General features: G+C 48.6%; 1 protein-coding gene across 3 annotated transcripts in view; it reads left to right on the top strand.

Moving 5' to 3' along the window:
- The first annotated feature begins 7,371 nt into the window (after positions 1 to 7,371).
- The window catches only part of LOC147107705 (NXPE family member 3-like), a 93,097-nt gene continuing 85,806 nt past the window's right edge, over positions 7,372 to 14,662 (top strand). Inside the window, exons 1-2 of one of the 3 annotated variants that reach the window (XM_086006931.1) lie at positions 7,373 to 7,547; positions 8,105 to 8,323. The gene's annotated coding sequence lies outside the window, so the exon portion shown is untranslated. Of the gene's footprint in view, positions 7,548 to 7,892; positions 8,324 to 14,662 lie in introns of those variants that run through there. The other 2 variants (XM_086006932.1, XM_086006930.1) reach the window with 2 other exon arrangements.

Below are 14,662 nucleotides of genomic sequence, written 5' to 3'. Positions count from 1 at the left end.
TCCTTAGCATGATCTTCAGGGGGGAATGCCTCCATCACTGCTGGTCTGTTAGAGGCTATCTTGTGTAGTCTGAGGTTGGATAGTGCAAGTAGTTGCTGAGCTCGTCCAAAGGTACTGATGGCCTCTGCTTCGGTCGGGAATGACTTCAATGCATCGTCGACGTAGAACTCTCATTCGATGAACCCTCTCACATCACTGCCAAAGTCATCTTCTTCTTTCTTGGCAGCCCTCCTTAGTCCGTATATGGCAACAGCAGGGGACGGGCTATTGCCGAAGACATGGACACGCATTCTATAGTCCACAATGTCTCTGCTGGGGTCGTTGTTGCGATACCACAGGAAGCGGAGGAAGTCTCTGTGGTCATCTCTCACCACAAAGCAGTGAAACATGTGCTGGATATTAGCAGTGATGGCAACGGGTTCTTTCCTGAATCTCATGAGTACCCCCAAGAGGCTGTTGTTGAGATCGGGCCCTGTGAGGAGTACATCGTTGAGAGAGACTCCCTGATATGGTGCACTGGAGTCAAACACCACGCAGATCTGTTCCGGCTTTTCGGGGTGATAGGCTCCGAAGGAGGGGAGGTACCAACACTCTTGGCCTTCCTGGAGTGGAGGAGCTAGCTCTGCGTGATTGTTGACAAGCATTTTTTTGACAAACTCTAGGAAGTGTGCTTTCATCTTTGGCTTCTTCTCTAGTGTGCGACAGAATGAGTTAAGACAATTATAGGCATACTTCCTGTTGTTCGGCAGCCATCATCTGGGGTTCTGGAAGGGTAAGGGTGCAACCCAGCTGTTAGAGCTGTCACGAGAGACCTCATTGTCCATAATCTGGAGGAATCTCATGTCATCGATCGATGGAGCAAGTTTGTGGTCATTGGCGGTGCGACAGAAGACTGACTGACCCGGGTTCTCTCCAGTGAGCATCATCTGTGTGCTGTTTGTGGAGATCAGCGTTGGGGGGTTCTGAGGCTGGGCCATATGACTGAACTTCTCTGTCATTCGGATCTGACTACTGCGTGGGGTAAGGTAGCTTGGACGACCATTCTCCAAGATGGAAGTCTTGAGTGTGTTCACCTGAGATGGCTTGTGAGCACCCCTGAGGCACACATCTCCAACAATGACCCAGCCGAGGTCTAGCCTTTGGGCGAAGGGGGCGTCATGTGGACCGTTGATCTGTTTCCTTACCTTATGTACCCTCAGGATGTCCCTGCCCAACAACAGGAGTATGTCTGCGTCTGGATCAAGAGGTGGGATCTCATCTGCAATGCATCTCAGATGACTGTGGTGATGAGCTGAATTCAGAGTGGGAATCTCAGAATGGTTGTCGGGGACTTGATTACATTCGATCAGTGTAGGAAGGGGGAGACTAATCTTCCCGTCGGCTGACTCAACAACATAACCACAGGCCCTCCTGCCGGCTGTCTCTGAAAGTCCAGCACATGTCTTCAGCGTGTAAGGCGACGGACTTCCTTTGACCTTGAAGATGTCGAAGAACTCGAATCTTGCTAGAGAACGGTTGCTTTGTTCGTCTAGTATGGCATACGTCTTTTCAGATTCCTGGCGACGTCCTACAGGGTACACATTAACGAGGCATATCTTGGAGCATGCTCTTGCGCTCACTCCTTCTCCACACACCTCGGTGCACTTGGATGTAACCTCCGGATAGGCGGCTCCCTCTCTCTCCCTGCCGTGCTCTGAGGTGGGAGGAGACGACTCTGATTTCCAAGGAGCTGGGCCTGGGTGGAGTGCTGAAATGTGCCGATCACTTTCACATTCTGTGCATTTTGCATCTACCTTGCAGTTCTTGGCGAGATGGTTCATGGAGGAGCAGCACTTGAAACATATAGAGTTCTCTTTGAGGTACTGTTTGCGGTCTTCCAGGGACTTCTCTCTGAAGCCTCTGCACTTCTTTAATGGATGGGGCTTGTTGTGGATGGGGCATTGTTTGCTCATATCCTCAGATTTCTCCTGATCCCTTGTGTTCTTGGTTGAAGACACTTGCGTTTTGTGGACAGATATTGGTGTCTTTCCATGTCTGTCAAACTTGTCTCTTCTGGCAAGTGCTGTGTGGGAGGAGAAGAAGTTGAAGCTGGGGTCTGTCCTGGCTTTGGCTTCTCTATGGATGAAGTTGGCAAACACAGAGAATGGAAGGAAGGTAACGTTGTACTCTAGCTTGAACCTTGACCCGAATGATGTCCACTTCTCCTGCAGATTGAATGGAAGCTTCTCAACGATGGGACTTACCCCTCTGGAAGTGTCTAAGTACGATAGGCCAGGTAGGTAGCCGCCCTGCTTTGCAGCTTCGAGTTCCGACAGCAGATCTCCAAGGTCGCAGAGCTTCTGGGGTTCCCTATTTGTCAACTTCGGAAAGTTCTCCAACCCGGCAAAGAGAGCCCTTTCAATGGCTTCAGGCGAGCCGTAGCTTTCTTCCAGCCTCGCCCAAGCCATCATCAACCCAGCTGGCGGATGTCTCACATTGACTGCTTTTATCTTGCGTGCCTGTCTAGCGGACTCTGGGCCGAGCTATTTGATAAGAAGGTCGAGCTCTTCTCCTGCCGACAGGTCTAAGTCCGATATGGCACTGTGGAAGGAGGACTTCCAGGCCCATTGGTTCTCTGGTTTATCATCAAACGTGGTTAACCCTGTAGTCACCAGCTGGCTGCGTGCAAGGTATTTGGCAAGGTCATAGGTGGTGGGGCCTATGCCATGGTCGCCTTGAGTAGGGGCTCTGCTGGGGGTCTCAAGGAAACGAGAGGGGGTTTGCTGCTGACTTTCTCTCTTCAGCGCTCCATTCCTCTGCACGGTGTCCTCTGTTTTGCGGGGGAGGATCCTGTGACTTGGGCCACGCAGTCCATTTCGAACTTGGTTGGTGACGTGGAGCATGTTATATGGTGTGCTTGAGTCTGTAGAGATGTGTGGGTCTTCATCTCTCTCTCTCGTAAACTGTGCATCAGCTTGGTCGCTCACATAGTCTGTGGTGCACTGTAGTCGACTCTGACGTGGAACGGGAATTGGAGCTTTGCTAGCTGACTCAAGATCAGCTTCCATTAAAAGTGCCTCCAATATTTGTGCCTCAGCTAATGCAACATCTCTCTTTTTCTTTCTGCAGAGTGTCTAATGTGGCTTGGAGACGGGCCCGTGCAACTTTTATTTCCATTTCTTTCTTGTCATACGCTGCTTCGGCATTGGCCCGTGCTCTGGCGATGGCCATACTAACTCTAGAACCAGCTGATGACCGTGAACCGGCTGATGACCTTATACCAGCTGATGATCTGTAGTAACGAAAGCTTATAGACAGATTGTCACATTCTTCAGTTTCATCTAACTGTTTAAGGTCTTCTACTTGCTGAGTAGCATTTTCGGTATTACCTCCTGCCATGATGATGTGAGGTAAGTGTGGTGTACAAGGTGAAGACTTAAGCTGGCTGTGTCATGATGGCTTACTCTGCGCCTAGATGAAGGTCACTTAACTCGTGAGTCCTTGCTGCTCCACGTGGAGGATCTCCTCTCTTCACGGCTAGCCGTATTGCTGTCTTTTCACTGTACTGGTTTCGCTTGACGTACTCTTATCCAGTTATCCAGTCAGCTAAACACTCATTCAAATAACTCCTTGAGAAACAGGGTGCGGTTTTGAAGCTTTACTTGAATAAAATTGTGAAACTGTAAACAAAGACAAAGTATGTTTTGTACACAGAGCTGAGTACTATACATTAGATGTTACATAAGATACAAACATGTTTATGAAAACAGAATAGACTAATTGTATAAGTAAATAGCACTGAAGCTAAACCTCGGTAGCTTACAACTAATAAACATCTTATGGACAAAGTATTGTCAAAATACTATACTGACAAGGTTGTTATCATGTTACTAAACAAGGATACTCACAGACATTGCATCTTGCCTAGCATATAAGGAAGGATGGAGGAGGATGAGAATGCCTGCCTCATGTGGCTTTGTTCACAACTCAGCAGAACACTCCCTGGAATACTACTTCCGGGGCAAACAGGAAGAATGTCAAATAACATACTGCTATACAATAACACTGCTATACAATACTACCATCAGAGGGTGCTATCTGCATGTAATAAGTCCAGAACAGCTGCAGTGTTAGTCCTCGCCCAACAGCCCAGTGGTCACCACTGCAAACTGACTCCTACTTCCCTGCTTAATATGCAAAGGCTAATGGTTAACATTACTTCAATATAAAGAGAAATCAATAGTATTATAATATTATTAAACTTCAGAGCAGTCTGTTTAACCCTTTCCTTACAAACCCTTCAAGCCCTGGTATCATTCTGGTGAATCTATGTGGTACCCCTTTAAGGCCAATATATCTCTTCTAAGGTTCAGAACCCAAAACTGAATGCAAAACTCCAGATGGGGTCTGACCAAGGCTCCGTACAACTGACGCATCACTTCTGGATTCCAACCCCCTTGAAATAAAGGTCAACATTCCATTAGCCTTTCAGATTACTTTTTGTACCTGTGCACTAGCTTTTAGTGATTTGTGTACATGGACACCTAAATCCATTTGCACCAAGGACTCCCTCCACCACCGGCATACCGTGGCTACAGTGTGTACCATCAACAACAATATGCACTGCAGCTTCTTTGGCAGCTCCTCCCAAACCTAGAAGGGCAAGGGCAGCAGGTGCAAGGGAACACCATCACCTGCAAGTTTCCCTCCAAATCACGCACCATCCTGACTTGGAAATATATCGCTGACCCTTCATCGTCACTGGGTTAAAATCCTGGAACCCCCCTCCCTAACAGCGCTGTGGGAGTACCTTCACCACACGGACTGCGGCGGTTCAAGAATGCGGCTCACCACCACCTTCTCAAGGGCAATTAGGGATGGGGAATAAATGCTGGCCTTGCCAGCAATGCCCACATCCTGAGAATGATTAAATTTTAAAAACAATCCATGCCCCATTCCGAGAGACTCTCAGGCTAACTGAGAGGGTTGGCAACCCTACCTAAATGTCAGAAATTGTGATTGGCTCAAAAAAACATTTATTGCTTAAGTTACTGCTCAAAATATCTGACTAACTGTGGTGTCAGCCTTAGCTCAATGGTCGCACTCTTGCCTCAGAAGGTTGTAAGTTGAGCTACTCCAGAGACTTGAAGACATCATCTAGGCTGGCATTTCAGTGCAGTACTGAGGGATGCTGCCCTGTCAGATGTGCTATCTTTTGGATGAGGTATTATATACAAACATACGAATATGACAGGCAGGAATGGACCAGCTGGTCCATCAAGCCTTCCCCACACTCATGAAAGTCCAGACTAGATACTTCCTACCACCTGCCCCCGCCCCCGCCCCCTGCACCACCACTCTACTGTAGCCATGTAATCACCTGGGAGAGTAAAAAAAGGAGGGAAAAATATTAAAGTGAAACATTAAACCATCCCACAGCATGGTTCTCCAGACCCACCAGTGCCTAGCACCAGAAAGTCTTCATTTACCATCACAGAAGTTAACCTGTAGCAGTAGATTAAACCTACATCTGGACCCACTTTTCATTTCGAGTGCTGGGGTGATAGGACCACTGAAACATGGTAAGAGATGATTCGAATTAACAGAGGCACAAACTACTGTATTGAAAGTTTCTTTTGAGCCCATTCCCTATTCATGGCACAGAAACTGTATGAGTATTCTTTCACTAGAGGCTGTTTGAACAGGCAAGTATCAGTGCAAACACTAAGCATGTAAAACCGAGGTCCTGTCTGCCCTCTCAGGTTGATGTAAAAGATCCCATGGCACTATTTGAAGAACAGCAGGGGAGTTTTTCCTGATGTCCTGGCCAATATTTATCACTCAGCCAACCATAATTAAAACAGATCTGGTCATTATCTCATTGCTGTTTATGGGAACTTGCTGTGCACATATTGGCTGCTGAGTTTCCTTCCTTACAACAGTGATTGCATTAAAAAAAAAGTACTTCATTGGCTGTAAAGCTCTTTGGGATATACCGAGGTTGTGAAAGGCACTATAGAAAAGCAAGTTCTTTCTTTTATTGACTCTTGGAATCATAGAATCTTACAGCACAGAATGAAGCCATTCGGCCCATCATGCCTGTGCTGGATCTTTGAAAGAGCCATCCAATTTAGTCCCATCCCCCAGCTTTTCCCCCATAATCCTGCAAATGAGACCTCTTCAGATACATGTCAAAATGGCTTTTGAAAGTTCTGATGGAATCTGAATCTGATTCCACCACCCTTTCAGTTGTGCGTTCCAGATCTTAATAATCCTCTGTGAGAAGAAATGTCTCCTAATCTCCCCTCTTGTTCTTTGCTAATTATTTAAAATCTATGACCTCTGGTTACTGATCCATTTGCCAGAGGAAACAGTTTCTCCCTGCTTGTTCCATCAAAACTCCTCATAATTTTGAATAACTATTAGGTCTCCCCTTCACCTTCTCTGCTCTAAGGAGAACAATCACAGCTTTTCTAATATCTTCACATAACTGAAGTCCCTCATCCCTGGTATCATCCTGGTAAACCTCTTCTGTACCCTCTCCAGGGCCTTGACATCCTTCCTGAAGAATGATACACAATATTCCAGCTGAGGCTTAAACCGAGATTTGTAAATGTTTAGTATAACTTCCTTGTTTTTGTATTCAATGCCCCTATTTACAAAATCAAGTATCCCATATGCTTTGTTAACCTGCCCTGTCACCTTCAAAGATTTGCGAATTTTCACCCCAGGCCCCTCTGTTCTTGCACCCCCTCAAAATAGTACCATTTAGATGATACTGCCTCTCCATGGTGTTTCTCCCAAAATGCATCACTTCATATTTATCGCATTAAATTGCATTTGCCATGTGTCTGCCCACTTCACCAGTCTATGTCCTCCTGAAGTCTGCTACTTTCATGCTCACTATTGTTGCCAAGTTTTGTATCATTCAAAAATTTTCTCTCTCCTCTCCCCCCCTCTCTCTCCTCCCCTCTCTCCTCCCCCCTCTCTCTCTCTCCTCCCCCCTCTCTCTCTCTTTCCCTCTCTCTCTCTCCTCCCCCCCTTTCTCTCTTTCTCCTTCCCCCTCTCTCTTTCCCTCTCTCTTTCCCCTTCCCACACAGACAAACTCATTTATATATATAAAATAATAATAAAAAATTATTTGTACTTTTTTCGTAACAACATGCCCTCAAAAAACCCTCGGCACCGCCAGGCACTCCAGCTAGTATATATAGATAAAAAACATTAAGTGGAGAAAATTAAAATATAACTAGACTTAAAGCAGAACAGTATTAAGACTTTAGGAATGTAGGTCGTTGCAGTCCCAGTCATAATAGAAGATCGGAGAACCCGATACCGAACACTAACGAATAAATGGAAGGCAATGCAAGTTGTTTTTATGTTAATCGATAAATCCCTAATAACTTTTCGGATGCGTGCAATTTACGCAGTGCTCTTCCTTGCATGCTAATAGCGGGGACCGATGCGCAGAAGCAGGTTGCAGGCGCCCGCGTGAGGATGACCGACTCTGGCTGCAGGACGTTGTGAATATGTATTTTTTCACTGGTTTGCAATCGGATTACCAGCTGGTAAGCGAACGGACGAGGTTATAACGGACGCTTTTAGATAAGCTATGATTTTGTTTTGCTGCAGTGGGCTAATTAATGAAATGTAGAGAGATTAGAAATGGCTGTGGCTACACATTATTCAACATGTTTGTAGTGGGAGGAGGGGAGGGCGGGGTGTTGCGATGTTACATTGGCCGAGCAATCCGAGCTGTCATTCATCTGCGGGGCCCGTCTCTCCCCATTGGGGAGATTCTGCCCGTCGATCATGACTTGAACTACGCCCTCCTCTCGCCGGATTGGCTCGGTATGAGGGATAACTGCATACTGATTGGATGAGAGCAAGTACCGGCTCGGATAACCAATCGGCGCCGGGCTATTAAAGCGTGATTGGCGGAAGCTACTGCTGTCAATCATCCTTTCCGGGGATGCAGTGCGGTGCGGTGGAGGGCTTGCTGTTGCGGTTTTAACCAAAGATATATATGGAGCTTCCCGTTACAAGTTATTATTATTTGCTAAGAAGCGCTTTCAATGATCGGCTTCATATTCGCATTTTCCAATTTTTTGTCTCCGGCTTGAAGAATTATTACAGCCCATTACCCAGTCTAAACGGGAGAACATGACTTGAGTTCTGATGTTTTCTTTGGTGTGTCTTCTCATCGTAAAGTATACGAGCAAGTGGAAGAAAAAATGTGCTTCTATTTTTCTAAAATAAGAGAACTGGGCTTTTGCTATCTGGTGGATATAATTGGACTGCTCACTTCATACCTGGCTTGGTGACAGTCTTGCTTCGATTTTTAGTAAGTATTTTCCATTTCTACTGCTAGCAGACTAGATGTTTTATTTCCATAATAATATGCCATTGCCTTCTGTCCATCTGGTCATAGCTAGTGAATCATCTGCATTGGCTTCTCTTCCTGCTCCTGCACCTGTTACGTCTGGTCTTCCCCAAGGATCTACCCTTGGCCCCCTCCTATTTCTCATCTACATATTGCCCCTCCGTGACATAATCTGAAAACACAGCGTCAGTTTCCACATGTGCGACGACGACACCCAGCTCTACCTCACCACCAGCTCTTGGACTCCATTGCCTCTGATTTGTCATGCTGCTTGTCTGACATCCAGTACTTGAGCAGAAATTTCCTCCAACTAAATATTGGGAAGAACAAAGCCATCGTCTTTGGTCCCCTCCACAAACTCTGTTCCCTAGCCACCGACTCCACCCCTCTCCCTGGCCACTGTCTGAGGCTGAACCAGACCGTTTGCAACCTTGGCGTCCTATTTGACCCCGAGATGAGCTTCTGACCCCATATCTGCTTCATCACCAAGACTGCCTACTTCCACCTCCATGACACTGCCTCTCTCCACCCCTGCCTCAGCTCATCTGCTGCTGAAAACCTCATCCATGCATTTGTTACCTCGACTTGACTATTCCAACACTCTCCTGGCTGACCTCCCATCTTCCACCCTCCATAAACTTGATCTTATCTAAAACTCTGCTGCCTGTATTTTAACTCTCACCAAGTCCTGTTCACCCATCACCCATGTGCTTGCTGACCTACATTGGCTCCCATTCTGGCAATGCCTTGATTCTAAAATTCTCTTCCTTGCTTTAAAATCCCTTCATGGGCTTGACCCTGCCTAGCAAGATCCCACAAACAGTAATGATATTATGACCAGTTAGTCTGTTTCTGTGATGTTGGTTGAGCGAGGACATTGGGGAAAACTCCCCTGCTGTTCTTTCATTCATTGGATCTTTTATATCCACCTGAGCCCACAAAGCAGAGTCCATGGTGGTTGCAGCATCGGAGGTCAGGTTTGTAAGTGGAATTTGGTTTGGGGTTTTTGTCTGGTCAGTCAGTCGTGTGCCTGAGCTGCCCCAGCCCCGTGCGGTTCAAATCGCTTCCCCCTTTTTAGTTCTGAGCACCGGACTTATTTACGAGCAGCGATATAGACAAACGAGACCAGTGGTTTGGTGCAAAGAAAACCAATGTTTATTAAAATAGAGAAATAACTACTATACAGAGAAAATCACTATGGATGCAACACAATTACACTTAGCGGGGGAGGAGAAACGGACACACTGAGGGAAAATGACTAAAATGACAATTTTAGCAATCCCCTTAACTCACATCCTTTACACCTATCTAGGTTATCTTGTGATGGGCCAGAAAATTGATGCTCACCAGTCTAAGATGTTGGAACGCCTGCTCCGTGCCCCGTTGCCTGCCGATGTCTTTAGGGTTTTCACCGCCCAAAACGGAGATACCCCAGTGATTTAAATGTAACTGCAGGTATCCTGCTTCCCTGGCCAGGCTCTTCGTCGATGATTCTCTTGATGGTAAGGCAGGGCACCGTAGTCGAGGTGGGAGAGAGAGATGGTTTCCCGAGGGACTAGTTATACCCCTCCTGGTAGCCCTTATCTCCCGCCAGATCAGCTTGTTTCTTTGTCTGACCTGGACGTGTTGAAGCTTATACAAAGGAAACCGATCTGGGCCCATCGACCTGGATGGCCGCTTAATCGGTTTTTAAACGTCTCATCAGTGTTCCCCTTTGTCCAACTGGTTTCGTGATGGGGCCATTCCAGTTTGAATGCCCCGTTGATCGCTTGCAAACAGTGTTGATGTCCTCTAACGAAGGTCTGAATGCAGCTATTACATATTGACTGTCTGTGCAAACGACCTTGATGGGTTTTAATCAGAGGCCCGAATGCCACTGGGTTTGCTTCTCATGCATAAATGCAGAAGGTTTGTCTGCATTCTAATTTCTGGAAAGTTCCTTCTTTGTCGGCCCAAAACTGAAACTTACAGGCCTTGGCCATGAGGTTGACCGCAGCCATCTTCTGGAGCCCTGGATTTTAAACTCCGTCCAGCCAGGGTTTCTTCAATAAGCCAGAAGTAAATCTTCGGGGGAGACATGAAATTTGCGAATCCTTTCAGTCCCCCCTAGGATACTGAAACTTGCTTGAAGTGTCCAATCAAGGTGAGCCAATTTCTGACCCCCCCCCCCCCCCCCACAAACAACCTTCCCCTATATTTATCTATCCACGATCCCCCGACACATACATTCCCCTTACTTAGGGAAAACCGCAGTGTACGACTGGCATCTATCGATAGAAACAATTACTATCTGTTACAATAGTCCAAGCACGGAGGGGTCCAACACCCCTGCACTACTTGGGACATCATAAAACTTTATTACAACACAAAATCTTTGATAAAATTAAACATCAGGCCAAAACCATATTTATTAAAAATAACAAACGGAAAGAACGAGCTTTATTAAAAAATAACAAACGGATCTGCCATCACTCGGCAGTGATATGACGCAAAGCTCACGTGGGTGTTTCTTCTTCCAGCCGGGCATACTGGTCCTTCCACAACCCTTTTGCTTTAAATTCTACCCTGGGACCCTTTCTCCTACACTGGACACAAACCAGGTAGAGGACGATCCCTAGCTGACAGACTACTAAGATGTGGGACGCCATTCGAATCCAGGAGGGGACCTCTATACTTTCAAAAACGTCCCACCAGGGCGGGGTCGTAATATCTAAAATGTCGGCCCCTATCTGTACAGTTTTCTGTTCCAAAGTGTAGAAGTGCTTTTGTGATAGTAGAACGGCTTTTAATAATTTGGTAAGGTGCTCTGGGAGAGGGGGAATCGGGTAACCGAAGTGGGCGACATATAAAACATCATTAAAAACACCCCTTCTTTGCCTCCCAATCCCGTCCCAAATCTCGTGGTGAGTATACAATTCGGTCTTATTGACCTCCGAAAAGTCAAATACACGGAATTTTCGAAACATGTCTGTTAATAGGGCTTGGTACAATTTGGCAGTCTCTGCGGGGCACCACGCGGGTAAGTGTACCTCAGTGAGGTTTAAAATCACAGAGGCCACTGCGTAATGCACTCCTTGGTACAGCACCTGGTCTGTGGGTACTAGCACCAGGCCGTTCCCTGGTCCCTTGGTGGTGGGGCATCCCTCTGCTACTGTTCGTGACGTCGGGGTCGTGGGCAGGGGCCGTCTGGGGCGGGTCAGTAATTCAGTGGCATTAACCGAGATTGGGGAGTACGGGATCGCGCATACGTCCAGGCGGGACTCCCAGTCCATCCCCCCCTCCTGTTATTTTGCCACTGGCTGCGGAAAATGATGGAAACGCCTGTGGGGTAGACCTTCTCTGATCCCCCACATACAGATGTAGATCCCCTGATCCGGTTCCCACCATTTATCCCAGCACACACTTAACCCTCCCTGGGTCCCTGTAATGGTCCTGTGAGTGTCATTCCCTAACCTTTCCCACTCTACCTTGGGGTTTCCCATGTCTTTGCTTAACTTTCTGAGCCACCACCACCTATCCAGGGGAACGTCCCCTTTACACGTCAAACATATTCTTTTGCCCACGGTGACGCTAATCCTTGGGGTGACGATTCGTATCCTCGGGCACTGGAGGGAGGCCTCCCCATACGTGAAGCCGGTCTCGGTTGAATTGGATCCCAGTCATCCTGGCCAGCTCCCCTTGTGGACATACGAGGTGATTTCATCCGCCTCCTGTAGGCCACTTCCGTCGTGTGCTAGGGGCGCTCTCTTCCCCGAGCATCCGAAGATATGATGGTCCTCGACATCGCCCCTTCTCGCGAGGCTCAGCCCGAATAGGGCGAGCAGGATTATGCCTCCGCACATTTCGAAATTCTGAAAAAGACATAAAAGCATCTAGCCAGGTTCCCTGGAGGCTCCCTGGCTCGGGGGAAGTGTGATCGGGTCCCGCGACCTCGGCTCACGTAGACAGCACTCTGGAACGGTTTCAAACTTAAAACTTATAGACTACCGGTTCCTTACATAGAATTAAATTAAAACACCCTAACTTAACCCTCTATACACATTACTTAAAATTATACTACCTAAACTATATACATCCGCCGCCCGTCTCCGGGCGGCCAGCCTAATCCCTGTTTGGGCTGCTGCAGGCTGCTCCCTGCGGCGTGGCTGCACTGACCTGCACTTCTGGTCCCTTGCAGTCTGTAGCTGCTAGCTGGGGACCTTTGTCTTCCGACTTCTCTTTAACTCGGGAGGTTGTCGTTTTAAGCTGGGGAGTCGGTGACCATACCTTTCTGGGCTGGGGTGTCCGAGGAGACCTTCTAGGGAGGGCTACGAGTGGACCTTTGGCTTGGACCGCAGCCTTTGCTAGCGCGGTCTGTGGGTTTTCCACGACTGCTGGCTGGGGGTCCTCTCCCTCAGGTTTCACCTCTCCCAAACTTGGGCTGAGGGCAGGTAACCTTTCGCCGCCTGTTGCAGCAGGCTGTGAGTCTCCGCCCCCAGGTTCCAAACCTGGGTCGGGGGCGGGATTCTCGCGCTCGGACTCCTCCCCATCTGAATCCCAGAGGATTGGGGGAGTGTCCTGAACGGTGGGCGGAATGGCTCCTCCCCTGACACAAGACACAGCGCCTGCCTGTGCAGCCTGTAAGCTTGTACCCGCTGCGGGCTGAGGATCTCTATCCTCAGACCTTGTCCCAACTGGCTGCTCTTTCTTTTCGGGTTTAAACAACTTACATTGTTTAATATAACTAGCAGCCTGCCAGTAACCCGGTTCTAAATTCTTTCTCCTTACCAGGGTGGCCTTAAAGGTGGAATCTTGGGTTTGGACCTGCTTTTGGTCCGGGGCCAAAGCTACCCCCTGTGTGCCTCCCTTGTCCCGGATTGCTGCTATCGGGCCTGCTCTACAGAGGTCCCAGAACTCTCCTTCCCTGTCCCCCTGCTTGGCCACCTCGTCGGTCTTGTGGTTACCCTCCCACGTGGTATGGAGGGATCCTAAATCTATGCCCAAAGGTTTTGACCTTTCCCCAGCCTGTTCGTTCCCTGTGGATCCTATTAAGCTAAATGGGACCTTGTTAGACTGGGGTGAATTGGTCAGGTCTTCCGAATGGACCAACATGCTGGAAGCTCCAGTTTCCACCGACTATCTCCCTGGCACCGTCTTCACCCCCATCTTAACATAGGGCCTGCTCCCCTCAGCATTTTCGCGGGGACACAGGTCGACAGGCTGCGCTGGTTCTAGTCATTGCTGGGAGTGGGATGGGGCAGACGGGGTCAAAGCACTGATGGTGGCTGCTATTCTCCCCTGGCTGGTCAGGAGGAGAGATTGTATCGACTCCAAGAGTGGCTCGATCGCAGCGGGAGGGATATCTGGCTCTGCCTTTTGGGCTGGGGCTGTGGAGTTCTTTACTTTATTGTCTTTCCATGGATTTTTACAATCCTTGCGCCAGTGGCCGTCCTTACCGCACCCGTAACAGTTCCCCTCCTGGTGCCACTCTTTCTTATTCTGGCCCCCAGGTTTAACCTCATGGACTTTCCCCTTGGGTTGGGGCGTCTCGATACCCCTTATATTTTTTAATGTTATCGTGAGCTGGCGGATCACCGTTTCCTCGGTGGCCTGGGGGCTACTGGGGTCAAACCAGGCCGCAGCCTGGGCTCGGATTTGGGGCAGGCAGTTTGTCATTAGACAACGGGGCCAGTGGGTCAACTGGACTTGGTTCAGTAATGTCCGTGCTGGCATTCCCGGGCACACGCTCCGGTAGACTGGCCACAGCCTGTCTGGGAACGTCTGCGGGGACTCCCCTGGGAGCTGTACTGTTTTTTCCACCTGGGCGAACGGCCTACCGTCATTGAGTCCCTTGGCCTCCAATATCTCGTTCCTCAAATCCTCATAATCTTTCTGCCCCTTTTTACATTCATTGGACAGGGTCTGGAGGAGATCACTCCCCAGAGAAAACAGCATCATCTTAGCTTGCTCTGCGTCATCGCAGTCATTAACGCACGCTGCCTGTTCTATGTCCCTGAAATGCAGAGAGGGGTCTCCCTTTTCGGTGAGCTTGGGGATGTGACTAACCATGGCCCGGAGCTGTTTGGTGCCATGAGGCACCACAAACTGATTTTGGATGGCCCCTGGGTCCCCGTCGTCAACGGGCGGGCCGTACCTCCGTTGTCGGAGGGGGTACACCGGCCCTAGTCCCGGCCTATCTAGCGGGGCCTGCTGTGCTTCCCCTACCACTTCATCTTCCACCCCTCCTTGCTGCCAGAACTCCTGAAAGCTCGGAGCTATGGGTGGCGGCCGTGGGACCTCTGATTCCCTAGCCAACTTTGT

This window comes from Somniosus microcephalus, chromosome 14 (assembly GCF_052327205.1).
Source record: "Somniosus microcephalus isolate GS21.2 chromosome 14, FLI_Smic_1.0, whole genome shotgun sequence".
NCBI lineage: Eukaryota > Metazoa > Chordata > Chondrichthyes > Squaliformes > Somniosidae > Somniosus > Somniosus microcephalus.
Note: the sequence above shows the minus strand (reverse complement) of the source record. Positions and strands in the feature narration are given on the sequence as shown.